The sequence below is a fragment of the Camelus bactrianus genome, chromosome 4 (genome assembly GCF_048773025.1).
Source record: "Camelus bactrianus isolate YW-2024 breed Bactrian camel chromosome 4, ASM4877302v1, whole genome shotgun sequence".
In the NCBI taxonomy this organism is placed as follows: Eukaryota; Metazoa; Chordata; class Mammalia; order Artiodactyla; family Camelidae; genus Camelus; species Camelus bactrianus.
The window spans coordinates 32,621,512-32,634,412 of record NC_133542.1 but is presented as its reverse complement, the minus strand read 5'-3'; the positions used below and the strand labels follow the sequence as shown (position 1 = coordinate 32,634,412).

The following is a 12,901-nucleotide window of genomic DNA, read 5'->3' as shown; positions in this document are numbered from 1 at the left end:
TCCTGTAGTTCTGCTAAATATTAATTAACATTACCCAAGACCCCTGTGGTACTATTACTCCAGAAACAGGTATCTTCAGACCATTTGAGATGCTTTTTGTTATACCCTACACTATGGGCATTGTGGATTGAACACCAGGCTAAATACTCCCTCTATAATTATTGGTAATAATATTCCATGCACATTTCTGTCCCCCATCATCATCTGTGATGAGGCTAATCCAGTACTTTCTGCATGAACTGTTATAATACCCAGAGCAGCAGGACGGAATATTATTAAGCACGGGTTTACTGATGGAAAACCTAATGTAACGGAGTTCATTTCTAAAAGAGGCTAGGGATGGAATGTGTTAGAATCAGTCATACAGACAGACACCTGTACCACTCTCCGAGGCAACTCACTGAAGTGACCGTTTCTCTGGACAGTATCGTGTCAGTCCCAGGAAGCCATCCTGAATACGGTGCTCCAGAACTCAGAGGGTATTCTGTAGTCAAGAGGAGCTGTTTAATGAGCGGTGAGGTGATCTGAATTCTGCTGTCATCTCAGACACAAACACTTATGTAGCAGGGTTCTGCTGGCCAGTCTGTGACTCTGCTTCAGAAATTGGTAGAAGGTGGAATAGAGCCTTTCAATATTAAAGGAAACCTTCTAGGAATGAATCTGATTTTTAAGTCTTCAAGTTGCCTAGAGATCCCCAGAGACAAATAGTTTCTCTATCGTATTTTGAAAATAAGTGAACAGACCAATTATTTCACAAGCAACAAATCAGTATTTAAATAGAATTGTTCAAGATGTCCTATAAAAGGAATTAATTGAAGGGAAAGCCTAGAAGTTACTAAAAAGGACTCAATTGGAAAATATAAAAACTGTCATACATGTTAGACCCTTCTTGGAGTCTGACATTATAACGAGGAGACCATAGTTTTGCCCACACTTAAGGAAAAAAATGTAGCATATGAAAATTCAGATTTACAAACCAGATCAATTAATGGGTGATTATTCACACTCTAAAAGGATTTATCGCTTTACAAATGGATTCCCTGCAGGGTTCCATTTTAATAACTGAGCTCTCTCTGCGTTAGGACTCACTGCCAATTAAAAGTCAATCAGAAGCGAAGATAAAGCGCCTCTGAAATTAAAACGTATGTCAATGGGAAATCGTCAGTAGAGTCACCAAAATTCACATAATGTGCAGGTTTGTAAGGACACAGAATTTTTTTTCACAAGCCTTTATTGAGCACCTACTGCAGACTCAGCTGGTCATGAAGAGTCACTGCCAAGAGATCTCAAAAAATAGAATAAATGGTTCCTGTCTTCAGGACTTCTACAGTGTGACTGCAGCAGTCTAAAGAGGTCCCACTGATATTTCCCCTGGGCGGGGACACTGCTTTCTTGTGGAGGTTAGTCCTGCACGTTGTCAGTTCCCATTCACTGAATGCTAAGGGAACATCTCTGTCATTGTATCACCACAAAACGCCTTTACACATTCCCGACACCTTTTGTACCACCTACCCACCCACCACTAATGAGAACCTTTATGATGCTCAGAAAGTCTGCTTGAATCCTAGGATGTTAGTGCTAGAGGCCAGGTAGTTCAACTCCTTCTTTGGGGTGATGGAGAAATTAAGGGGAAATGAAACGGCGTGTCTTCCAGTGGCCACTCCAAGGATCCTTCTATTAAATACATCTCCTGAGAGAAAGTGAGGACGTTAGTTATCTACTCTCTGAACTCAGCTTTTTTCTACCTCAAATTCTCTCCTTATTTTTCCATGTTTTTCCTCTTTATCTCTGCCCTTTTCTCTCAATTTCAGGAAAAGAGTACCCTTACTCTTTATTAGGTTCAGCTACCATCTGTTCCATGGAACCTCTCTTCCCAATGGCTTTGCTTCTTCCAATGGTAGAATTTTAGAACAGGAATGGTGATAAGTGGAAATTTAGCCCAATGTTTCCAATGGCTTTGCAGAAAAAGTTCTCTAACAAAGTCAGGAAAGTCCTCTGCTGTGGACTTAAAAGAGGGGAGGTGATTTGGAGCTGCTCTGAGGGGTTTGACAGGGTGTACACAACAAGATGGATACAAGAAATTCTTTATATTGTACTTGGTTCTGCTAAGGTTCAGCTGATGAGATTGCACAAAACCTTTACTGACCTAATCAGCATATTTTTATTATTTTCTTTGGCAATTTTCAGCAGTCTCAGGATGTGAGAAGAGAAAGCCCTCTTGGAAGTCATTCGTAACTGATGAATGATAAAATGTAAAGAGAATGAGGGATTTGGATTTGATAGCAAACGTAACATTGAACTGGCTGCCTGCGAGGTCTGTCCTAGAGAGATGTGATTTGACGGGTGATCTGGATCCCACAAACTGAAAAACTTTAAGGAGCCAGGAGGCATTTGACATGCCTCAGTGGTGAGAGGATGGAAGAAATAGAGGTGGCATTTCCAAGGGGAAGGTCAGAATTTCAGATCTCAAACAGGCAACAGTGTTGTGGAATCATGTTGTCTCTGGTATGGCCAGCTGGTGTGGTTGAGGCCGAGTGGGAATGAAGTTATTAACAGAAATGTTAAAGCCTCTAAAAATGGTATAGAAAGAGAATGAGACAGGTGCTGAAGTCATTTTGTAAAGTAAATAGAAGAGAATTTGAAAAGAATGACTCAAATTTCCATTAAAATGCCTCTGGGACAAAAGATTACAAAAAGATATGCAACAATTCTCAACTGCCTTCATATTAGTATAATGCACTTGAGAAACTTAAAATAAAGCTTCCTTTACTCACGGAATTTATATTGATGTTGTTGTTATTCAATTGATACGTAGATATTTTGAATACAGGGTGCATAATATAAACAATGTGAATATCAACTCTGTGTCAGACACTGTACTAAGCACTGTTGTACAATTGGGAATAAACAAGTACCTGCCCTTAAGATATTTACAGCCCAGGGAAGGAGGAAAGAGACTGCAATAAGCACTAACGTAGGTAAATGCCCATAGAAGGAATGCCTAACCCAGTCTCTGGAATCAAGGAAGGCTTCCTGGATGAGTCAACATCTAAGCTGGGACCTGAAAGATAGTATGAGTAAAAGAAGTGGAGGGTGAGACTGATAGGTGTTGGCAAAGGGAACGGCAGGACCCAAAGCTTAGGAGCAGAAAGGAGCAGCACACACAGAAGGCACTGAAGGTTTGGAGATGACTGGAAGCTCGACTGGCAGGCAGGCAGTAGTAGACACTAAATCAACAAGGCCCGTTTATCACTCTAAGGAGTTGTCATTTTATCCTGAGAGCGTAGGAAGCACTGAAGAGGTGTCTACACTGGAAGAAGGACAGGACCAGATCTGCCTATTAGAAAGCTCGTTCTCATTGCCTTTTTGAGAGTGCGTTAGTCTGGAGAGGGCGGGTGTGGAGTTAGTCCAGTTATGCCAAGTCATGCCAGTGAGGGAGAGGGAAGACTGGAAACACCCAAGGCTTCTGGCTTGTGCAAGAGAAAGGCAGTAACCTAAATCTCACACATTTGAGCAGCTGGTTTGGGTAAGGGGATAGGAGGATAATAGTCCCGTGGTATATACATATAAGTATGGTCAGCTGAGAGATGTGAAGTCACATCCTGAGAGAGACCTGGGCTGGAGATGGGGACGTAGTTCCTTCATGTCACTGAAGCCCAGAAAGGGAGAAATCCACCAGAGACCATGGGAAGAGGGTGTGGCAGGATTCCTGAGGAGCTCCACAGGAGACAGCCATTGTTGTAATTCAGGTACAAGATTCAGCTGGTTTAGAGATCGAAAACATCACAGCAGTGGGAGTGAAGGGAGACAGTTCGGTTTCTGGAAATGTTACAGAAGTGATTCCAGACTTAAGATTCGTGAAGCCCCAGGATGTCTTTAATTACAACAAATGCTTGGTTGACCCAAATGTTTTAGAAAGTAATCTTGTTGTGATTTCTACTTGGGGGATGATGAAGCCAGTTCAGGTATCCCAAAAGAGAAGACACTCCAAGTTACTAGCAGAATTCACTGCTAGTGACTCCAGCGACCACTATACAGGGGAATTTTTCTACAATATACGGCTATTTAGGGCCTGAGGTTAAAATCTTAAAGTATAAGCAAGTCTTAAAGTTGCAAGCTCTAAACAGATGGATAATTTTATAGCGAAAACCAAATACTCATTGATACCCCAATATCTCTGTCTTATTCAGTCACTGGTTCTTCCTCATTGTCCTCTATTTGGTTGAAAATCTGGTGCATTCATTCAGTCTTTCCGGCAGCCCTAGGGGAGAGCCTGTGCATTCCAGAAAACCAGGAGATACCCCTCAGTTTAGAGGCAAAGGCACCAAACACAACTTCCTAAAATCTAGATTGCTGAATCCCTCTTCCCCACGTTCTGCCTAGTACCTCTTCAGCAATTCTCCTTTTTCTGAGTTTTTTTTCTCAGTCAGGAGAAATGGCAGTTTCTCCTTCTCACATCATTCCTACCTGGCCTGACTCTGGTAGATGACAGTGTATCTCTATGACTCTGTCCCTTCCTGAGCTGACACTGATGTTCTGTCTGCAGGCCTTACACAGCTAGCTCTCTTTCCTCTCCAACTCCACCTCCACTCTCAGCTGCTAATTCACTCAAAGCCCCCCAAAACATGTATGTATCTTAAAATCAGCATTTTCAAAACTTTTTGAAAGCAACTTGGTCTAGGAAAGTTCTGTTTTCTCATCCATAAAATGGGAATAACATATGCTTGTAATAGTACATGGCCCATACCTACAGCTCAGTTAATCTTAGTTATCATTCTTATCATTTCTGGGGTTGAAGTCCAAGCTCCTATATTCTCTAGCTGTATAATAAAAAGTAAAGTACCTTCTCTCTGAGCCTCAGTATTCTGATTTGAGAAATGGGGATTACAGTGCCTGCCTAGCTCCTGAAGTTGAGGCTCCAATGGGAGACAATAAACAAAATTACCTTGCATGTTCCAAGAATCTGTGGAAATATAATTTTCTTGAAGTTTTCTATGAAGGTAGTACCTTACTTAGATGTTATCCCTCGAAAGACAACAACAATTGCATGGAATGCTAGCTGAAGCTATAGAAGATATAAGAAGTTGGAAATCAGATGTATCATTTTGTCACCCAGCTGCCTTTGATAATTGATTTTTGAAAGAGCCTCAAAGATTCTCTCCATTTTATTTCAGGTTAAATTCTTGAAAAGCTGCATACCTGAGCCATGAATACTTAGTGCCTAGTAAAATGTCTTCTCTGAATTATTTAATAATACAAGCCGATTACAGCTAAGAATTAATCTAAGAAGTGACCATGTAAAGCATGTTCTGCCTCATTTATAAAGTTCCCTTTGAAAACATTTGCCCATTCTTCTGTTTGGTGTCTGTAAGGGTCTACACTATAAATACCAGCAAAAACTTAATATGAGATCTCAATTCATTGCCTTTTTATGTACATTTGCTATTCTACCTATGATACAACGCAGACTGTGTATCTTCATTTTAACCTTGGTTTATTTAAGGGATTGCATATGGTCTGGAACTGGCCAATTGACAACAATTTAGGTGAATTTGGGAGAGGCTGCTCCTTTTTCCCTCTTATAGAATATCTACTTTACTTGGCACATCACTCTTGTCATCTGCTTACTCATGGTTTCTATTTATAACTTACCTGGCCCAGGTGCTGCCTCCTGACCTCTTTTCAGCTGCAACTCCCATCACTCACTGGACAAATTCTTTCTTTCCTGCAGTTCAAGTCCCTGAGGGAAGGTGTGTGACTGCCTCAACTGGGCACTTGCACATCTGTTTGGGAAGAGCCCTTCGTGCCAGGCCCATCTTGTCTGCTGGAGACCTGGACCAAGTGACCATTCCCACTCCAGCCAGGACAGGGCGGAGCTGCTGATCAAGACCATGCTATCCAGGCAACTTCCCTTCCTGAGGTTTGCTCTTTTAGCTTTCTTTGTACTTTTGTTTGTTTATTTTTCCCTGGTGCATAGGAAGTTTAGAACATGAACCTCTAAGCCTTCTTTGGAATATTTTTTTTTATTGAAGTATAGTCAGTTTACAATGTTGTGTCAATTTCTGGTGTACAGCGTAATAGTTCAGTCATACATATACACACATATATTCATTTTTATATTCTTTTTCATTATAGGTTACTATAAGATATTGAATATGGTTCCCAAGGCCATACAAAAGAAACTTTTTTTATATTTTATATATAGTATATTTTTTATTCATATATTCTATCTATTTTATGTATAGTATATTTTTTAAAATAAATTGATATATCAACTTAGAAACCTTTTTGAGCAAACACTAAATCAACCTTACAACTTGTTTCTCTTTCTAAAAAATAAAAAGACAGTCTAGTTAACTGAGAAGATTTTTAAGGATTCTAATTAATTGAGATTTTATTAACAGAAGGCCACTCCAGCATATTCCACAAGTGATGGAGGCCTCTATTTGCCAGTATTAGTGGTATGAGACGTTGTCTGACCCTTCCTGTTTCCAAAGTCGAATCTTACATATCCTGAGCGATTGGGCATGTGGGGCAGTGTGCTAGAGTCAGCTGGTACCAGTTCTCAAGAGTTGATTGTTAAACTCTCAAGAATTTTGTGAGCTGCTTGTTAAACACAGTCATTATTCAAGTGTTTAAGTTAAATCAACTCATAATTAAATAGCTTACATTAAAAGCATAGGCAGTAAATATTCAAAGCCCACCGCTTTCTTATTAGTGTACTGCACTTGACTCTTTCTTATCTGTTTTGAGGTCAGTGACACCTCTTGTGCCTGTGTGGTTGAAAGACTATACAGTGGTGATATCTGGAGACTCTGAGAATCCCCTTCAACTCCAAGTGCAGAGACATCATGCTGGCAGCTGGAAATCCCAAACGATGAAAGCATTTACCCAGTAGAAATAGACACCCTACAGATTAGCTCTTCCTCTCCACCTGCCCCCCATCCTGGAGAGCCAGTTGTTAAATATTTGCCATCACACCACTGGGCATCTCTTTCATAAATTGAAAGAAAAACTTTTAAATTTGTTCACATTTGCAGCAATCTTGGGGTTGGATAAAGAACACTTTTTTAAAAGGATTACTCTAACCCTGAGTCAACTATCCAATCCATTAAACTTGTTCTCCAACACAAGCATTGAAGCCTTCCGAAATCACCTCTTCCGTTTAACAGTCCTTCTCTAACCCAGAAAATCTCAGAATGCATTACTTTTTATTTGGAGGGGGTGGTTAAAGTTCTGTGAAGCTGATACACATAAGCCCATACATATGCACTTGTACAAAATGCCCAGCTGAGAATAGTGGTACACTCACCTAAGGACGGAGTTTAAGCTTCTTGAAACACAACTTCTGTTGAAAATGAGATGTTTTACTGTCTCATTCCAGTACACATATTCTTGCATACAAATGAAGAAGTGTACTAACATCTTACTCCACATTTTTGATTCATGATGACCTCATTAACCACCAAGCAAATTAGTCCTAATTATAACCTTTTGAAACATTACTGCATTAAGAGGATGTGGAAGAGGCTTACTGATTGAATCTCTTGTTAATATATGTTGACATTTAAAAAATTGCTGAAGTGGTTGAATGTTTCAAACTTTTTTATAAAACAACTGGACACAGTGACAGCAAAAGAAATATATGTATATGTATTTTTATATATATATGTATGTGTATATATATGTGTGTGTGTATATATATGTGCACGTGCATGTGCGCGCGCACACACACACACACACACACACACACGTATGACCTGATCACAATTGGGAAAATAACTATACAGGCTGAGGGACTGGGGAAGTTTGTGAGTCTGGCAAACAAGCAAGGTAGGCCTTCCGTAGGTCGATTTATATGATGAGATAAGGAGCGTTCCAGGCAGCCGTCATCCAAAAGGAATAGAGAACCCAACACAAGCTTGGTCAGGAACAGGGCCAGGGAGGTGTGATTATGAATACATCAGAGCATCTGTCACTTGGATGAGCTCCTGGCCTAGTACAGATAATAATACAAGTAAAGATGGCAGGGCTGCTTAGGAGAGCCAGTCTAAGGTTTTAGAGCACATGCATTATTGCTTTGGGAACCCTCTAATGTAAAAGAGTCTAAAGAGAAGAAGAATATGCCCCTAATCTCACAATGGGATGCTGAACAGCTGTGGCATCTCATGGGGACCTGGGCGTTGGTGGAGGAGGAGCAGTGGGGGTGGTAGCCTGCCAAAGCAGCAGCAGCTGGGCCCATCAGAGGCTGCAGTCCCCCGAGTAAGGCGGTAGGGACAGGCAGAGATATATTAATGTCTAACGGAAGAGGTGGAGGTAGAGATCAGACATGGTCCACATGCCAACCACAGGACACGGAGAGCCATATCAGAAGAACAAAAACAAAGGTGATGCATGGTAACTAACTTGGCTTATTTCTGAATTTACTGGAGATACTACCTAAGAGAAATTTAGGGGAAGGGGAGGAGCTTGCAGAGGCCTAGAATTTTGCATTAGTGGGTGGTGACAAGAGCTTATAAAAAAGAGTGGCATCTTTTCCTGTCCTGTTGTGAGATTCCTGATGCAGATATAACTAGTGCAAAGCCAAGAGTACATTCTCACCAAATTGCTAGATGGTTGATGTCCTGGAGGTGCATACCCATGTCAATGGGTTGTGCTGTCATCGGGTTACTTCCCCCTCAATAGAGTTTCTGAAGGCATGGAAAAATCCTCATCATTCTAGTTGGGATGTCACAAGAGTGCCCACTTTCTAAGTTGAATTGCCAGCATGACGATCTCTTTCATTGGAGAATTTGGGTACCACTTTGGGTACTTGAAGCAGGAACCAACCCACTCCTTGAATGATAAGCTCTTTTAAGAGACATGGGGATGTTCTGTCCTCTCTCTGGGAATTGGTGAGACTGTTGGGAGAACAAAGACAATGGAACATCTAGGCTGGCTCCCAGAGGATATAATTAGGATGCAGAAATGAGCCACTTCTCCCAACACCTGTCAGGGCAACACAAAGAGTGTCTTTGCACAAATTACAAAAAAAAGGCAGCCTCTGTGAGTGTCCAAGTGGTAAGGAGATACACCTTTCTCAGGCTGACAGCCCCTTTCTGGGAGCACAGCTTGCCCAGCAGGGATCAGGCCCCTTATCCCTCCACACATTTATACATTACACAAAATGCATGGCTCTGTTGGGTAGCCCACCGGGATAGGACATGCGGAGGGGAGTTGGTTGAATGCAGCCCATGTTAAGAACCAGGGGTAAATCTGGAAGGATGTACTTTTGGAGGTCTGAGCCAGAGGCTTTGCATGAACTACAACATAAAGAATGTGTGGCTGGGGCAGTAGCCTGGGGAATTAGTCCTTCCATCTGGCCAGACCGAATATCCATAGCATTGTTTTGCAGCTCCAAACAGCTGCCAGTCATAAAGGACATGAAAGGCCCAGAAAAGAAGTTTTTAGAGCCAGAAAATGTCATATCCATGACTGAAAAAAAAAATGGTTGCAGGCCTGGAAGAGATCATGAAATTGCAGGAGGTCATCTCACAGGAGAGACTAAAAATGCACTGGTGTCCAGCTGCCAAAAGCTGCTCCAGGGGACCTAAATGAGGGGCAAGCTCATGCACTACTGGGCTCCACCACGACATGACCCTGACAGTTGAGTCCAGAAGAGATGGGGACTTTGATAGCAATGGCATAGATACACAGAGCCAGTAGCAAACTCAGACAAAGGTATGTCCACAAGTGGGGATCACCCACGTCTGGCATATGGGGAAATCGGAAAGAATGGGCTTATCAGGCTCATGTTTGCGCGACTGCAAAGGTAGAGATCCACTTAAGGGACCAAGCATGCTCTTGTTTGAGGACGGGAATAGCTCTCAGAGGAGGAGAGTGGTCACCCCCATTGCATTTCGTCTCCGGGCTAGAACCCCATGCACACATGGTGTGTGAGTCTGAAGATGGGCGTGGTGGGGAGGGAAGTTGGTGGCCTTGTCAATAGGACTTTAAAAGACTGTCATTGAACTGTAAAACAGTGGTCACAAGGAGCTGTGTTTTTGAGCTCCTAAGTAGGGCAGTGTCACATAAAAGGGGCACTGCCCCCTACTTTGTAGAAGTTGCTTGCAGTTGGGACATCCCAGGGCATTGTGGAGGTGCAGGTCTTTGGTGCCTTTTGAAGGTGCTGGTGCTGTCCCAAGACAACGAAGGAAGCCATGCCCAGCAGAGGTGACCCCAGGCCTGGGGACTCAGTGCGGCCTACACATGGGGCCATACCCACAGAGGCAGCCGTGACTGCAGGAAATGGATGGTCATAGAGCCACATGGTATTGGGGAGCAGATGTGACCTTGGGACCTCCAGGAATGACTGGTTGGGAAGACGGGGACTTTGTAGAGGCCTGGGATCCAGTGTTCACAAGCCACAGCAAGAGCCCACAGAACCCAAATGATTATAGAATCTTACTTCTGAGGAAACACAGTTGTTCTCTGACAGTTGGGAGAACAGGTAAAAACGATATCTTTCATCAGAAATGGTTTCCAGTATCTTCAAAGTGCTTACCTTTTTGAGCTCAAACTAAAATCTAAAAACATATGGGAGTTCGAGGTTTGCAGATACTAACTACTTTATATAAAATAGATAAACACGTTTCTACTGTGCAGCACAGGGAACTATATTCAAAACCTTGTAGTAACCTGTAACAAGAAAGAATATGAAAAGGAATTTGTGTATGCATATATACAACTGAAACATTATGCTGTACACCAGGAATTGACACAACATTGTAAACTGACTATACTTCAATTTAAAAAAGTAAATAAAATAAAATCTAAAAACATGCAAACTGCTTCAGTGAAAGTGCACCCTTCCCATTACGAACAGGCCCCACTCCTCACTGGCTTTATGCGTCCCCTGAACAGGCCAGGCCCGCTCTTACCTGAGGGTTTTTGCCTTTGCTGTTTCCTCTCTCTGGAATATTCTCCCTCAAAGCTTTGTAAAGTTGGCTTCTTCTAGTCACTCAGATCTTAGCTTAAATTCCTCTTCCTCAGAAAGGCTTTCTCCAACTATACAAATGTTTAAGCTTCTCTCTCCACCCACAGTCACTCTCTCACATTATGTAGTTTTATGTTTTTAGTGACACTTACCATCAGCTGAAATTATCTGGTTTGACTTTTTCTTTTAGTTCCTTGTCTGTTGCCAGTCTATCTCCAACAAAATGTAAGTACCCAACAGTCCAAAGCATTTGTCTTATTTCCAGCTGTATTCCCTAGCATAGCGTAAGTCCTCCTTAAGATTTTGTTGAATCGATTAATTTTAAATGCTCATCGGCAATTTCTCTGGGGGGTATTACTCACTGTAGATCAAATGGAAAAAAAAAAAGTATCTCTAGACTCTTTTTCTTACTCATTTTCCACATAAATGAGAACCAGAAAAACGTCTGCTTCGAACTTAGTATGTAATCTTGATTTGTTTGTATGTGTTGACAGATCATTTTCAAATTCACGTCTCTAACATCTTTGTACACTAACACTTTCCACATATCAATACTGGTAACATTCGTTTTGCTAGAGCATCAGATGTCTCTACTGTTCTGAATTTGCCTCTTCTGACCCAGTGCTGTTAAAGCAACACATCACTAATGAGAATTTGTGATCTATCAGCAATGTATAGGATAACCTCTTACTCCATTAGCAACACTAAAACCATCTGTATGCTTTGAGGAAACTCTGTTCATCAAAATTGCGCCTGCTTTAAAAAATATTAGTAATCGGAGACTCAGTTTCAGACAGAATTCAAGTTCCTCTATTGTGTTTTAGCAACTTTGCATACCCACTGGGATTACGTCTCACATTTTCCAAGTCCTTTAAGGTGGCTCGTTTGACATGAGCTTCTAACACACGCTGCTGAATCATCTTCATTGGAAAGTTTTAAGAATAGAATTGGTAATCTGCCTACCCTAGGTAAGTTGTCACAGCGCTTAGAAGCGGGGGCTAGAAACCAAAGCACCCCTTGAGATTTGTTCTAGAAAGGTGACTTTTCTACCTTTGGATAATCATTAGTCCTCCAGAAGTGTCAAGTTTTGCTCTTAACAAGCAAAGTCATCTTGAGGGGAAAAAGACTGTATTAATCAATATTGCCGATTGTCTATGTATATATATGTTTTTCCATTAGATACATAGCAGTGTGACTAATCTTGAGGGGATGTTTAAGACCAAAAATGATCACTGACTTTTGGGGATATTTCCTGATGAATCTGGCACTTTTAAAATTTTTGCTGTTTTTCCTTTTCTTATGTAAATCATCCCCTGGTAACTAGCACGGGATATTTCTGAAATTCATTTACTGCGATCTTGTTGTATTGTCCAACAGATTGTTTCTAGTACCTTCTGATGTGTGGCAGCTGTGTTTTAACAATTCCAAGTGTACCATATGAAAGTAATCAAAGACATTAACACGCTAGTGTCTGCAGCTCTGGAGGTATTTCCTGAACGAGGTACTGCTGGGCCATGTGAAGTTATATGTAAATTATGTTTTTTTAGCATGCTGAAGGGTTTTCTAAGTATATGTAGAATCATCACATGTTTGTGTTTGTGGATTCCTGTCTTCGTGGCATAGCTATCTACAGAGGGCAGGCATACTAAAATCTGCATTCAAACGCCATTTTTACAGAGCCTAGAATATATAACACACTAATCTGTGCAAAGTGATCTCTCAGATTCCCAAAGGAGGAAACAGTTAAAGTTTAGTGTTTTCTCTGATACAGTGTACCCTGGGTAAGGGTAGTAATGGCTAAGTACACAGCATCCTAATGTGGGCAGTTATTGGGAAATGTTCCGCATACAATATTTTATTATAGTAAGACTGCAATGTACTTAAAGTAAATATCCCTGGATCCCCTCCAAAGCTGAAAAAGTGGAG

The 12,901-nt window shown here is 41.4% G+C and overlaps 1 long non-coding RNA gene across 1 annotated transcript in view; it reads left to right on the top strand.

Annotated features, from left to right (window-relative positions):
- Nucleotides 1-11,276, top strand: part of LOC141577370 (uncharacterized) — a 252,605-nt gene extending 241,329 nt beyond the window's left edge. Inside the window, exons 3-4 of the long non-coding RNA XR_012506249.1 lie at nucleotides 5,732-5,920; nucleotides 11,166-11,276. This is a non-coding gene — a long non-coding RNA (uncharacterized LOC141577370). The remainder of the gene's footprint in view (nucleotides 1-5,731; nucleotides 5,921-11,165) is intronic.
- The last annotated feature ends 1,625 nt before the right edge of the window (nucleotides 11,277-12,901 follow it).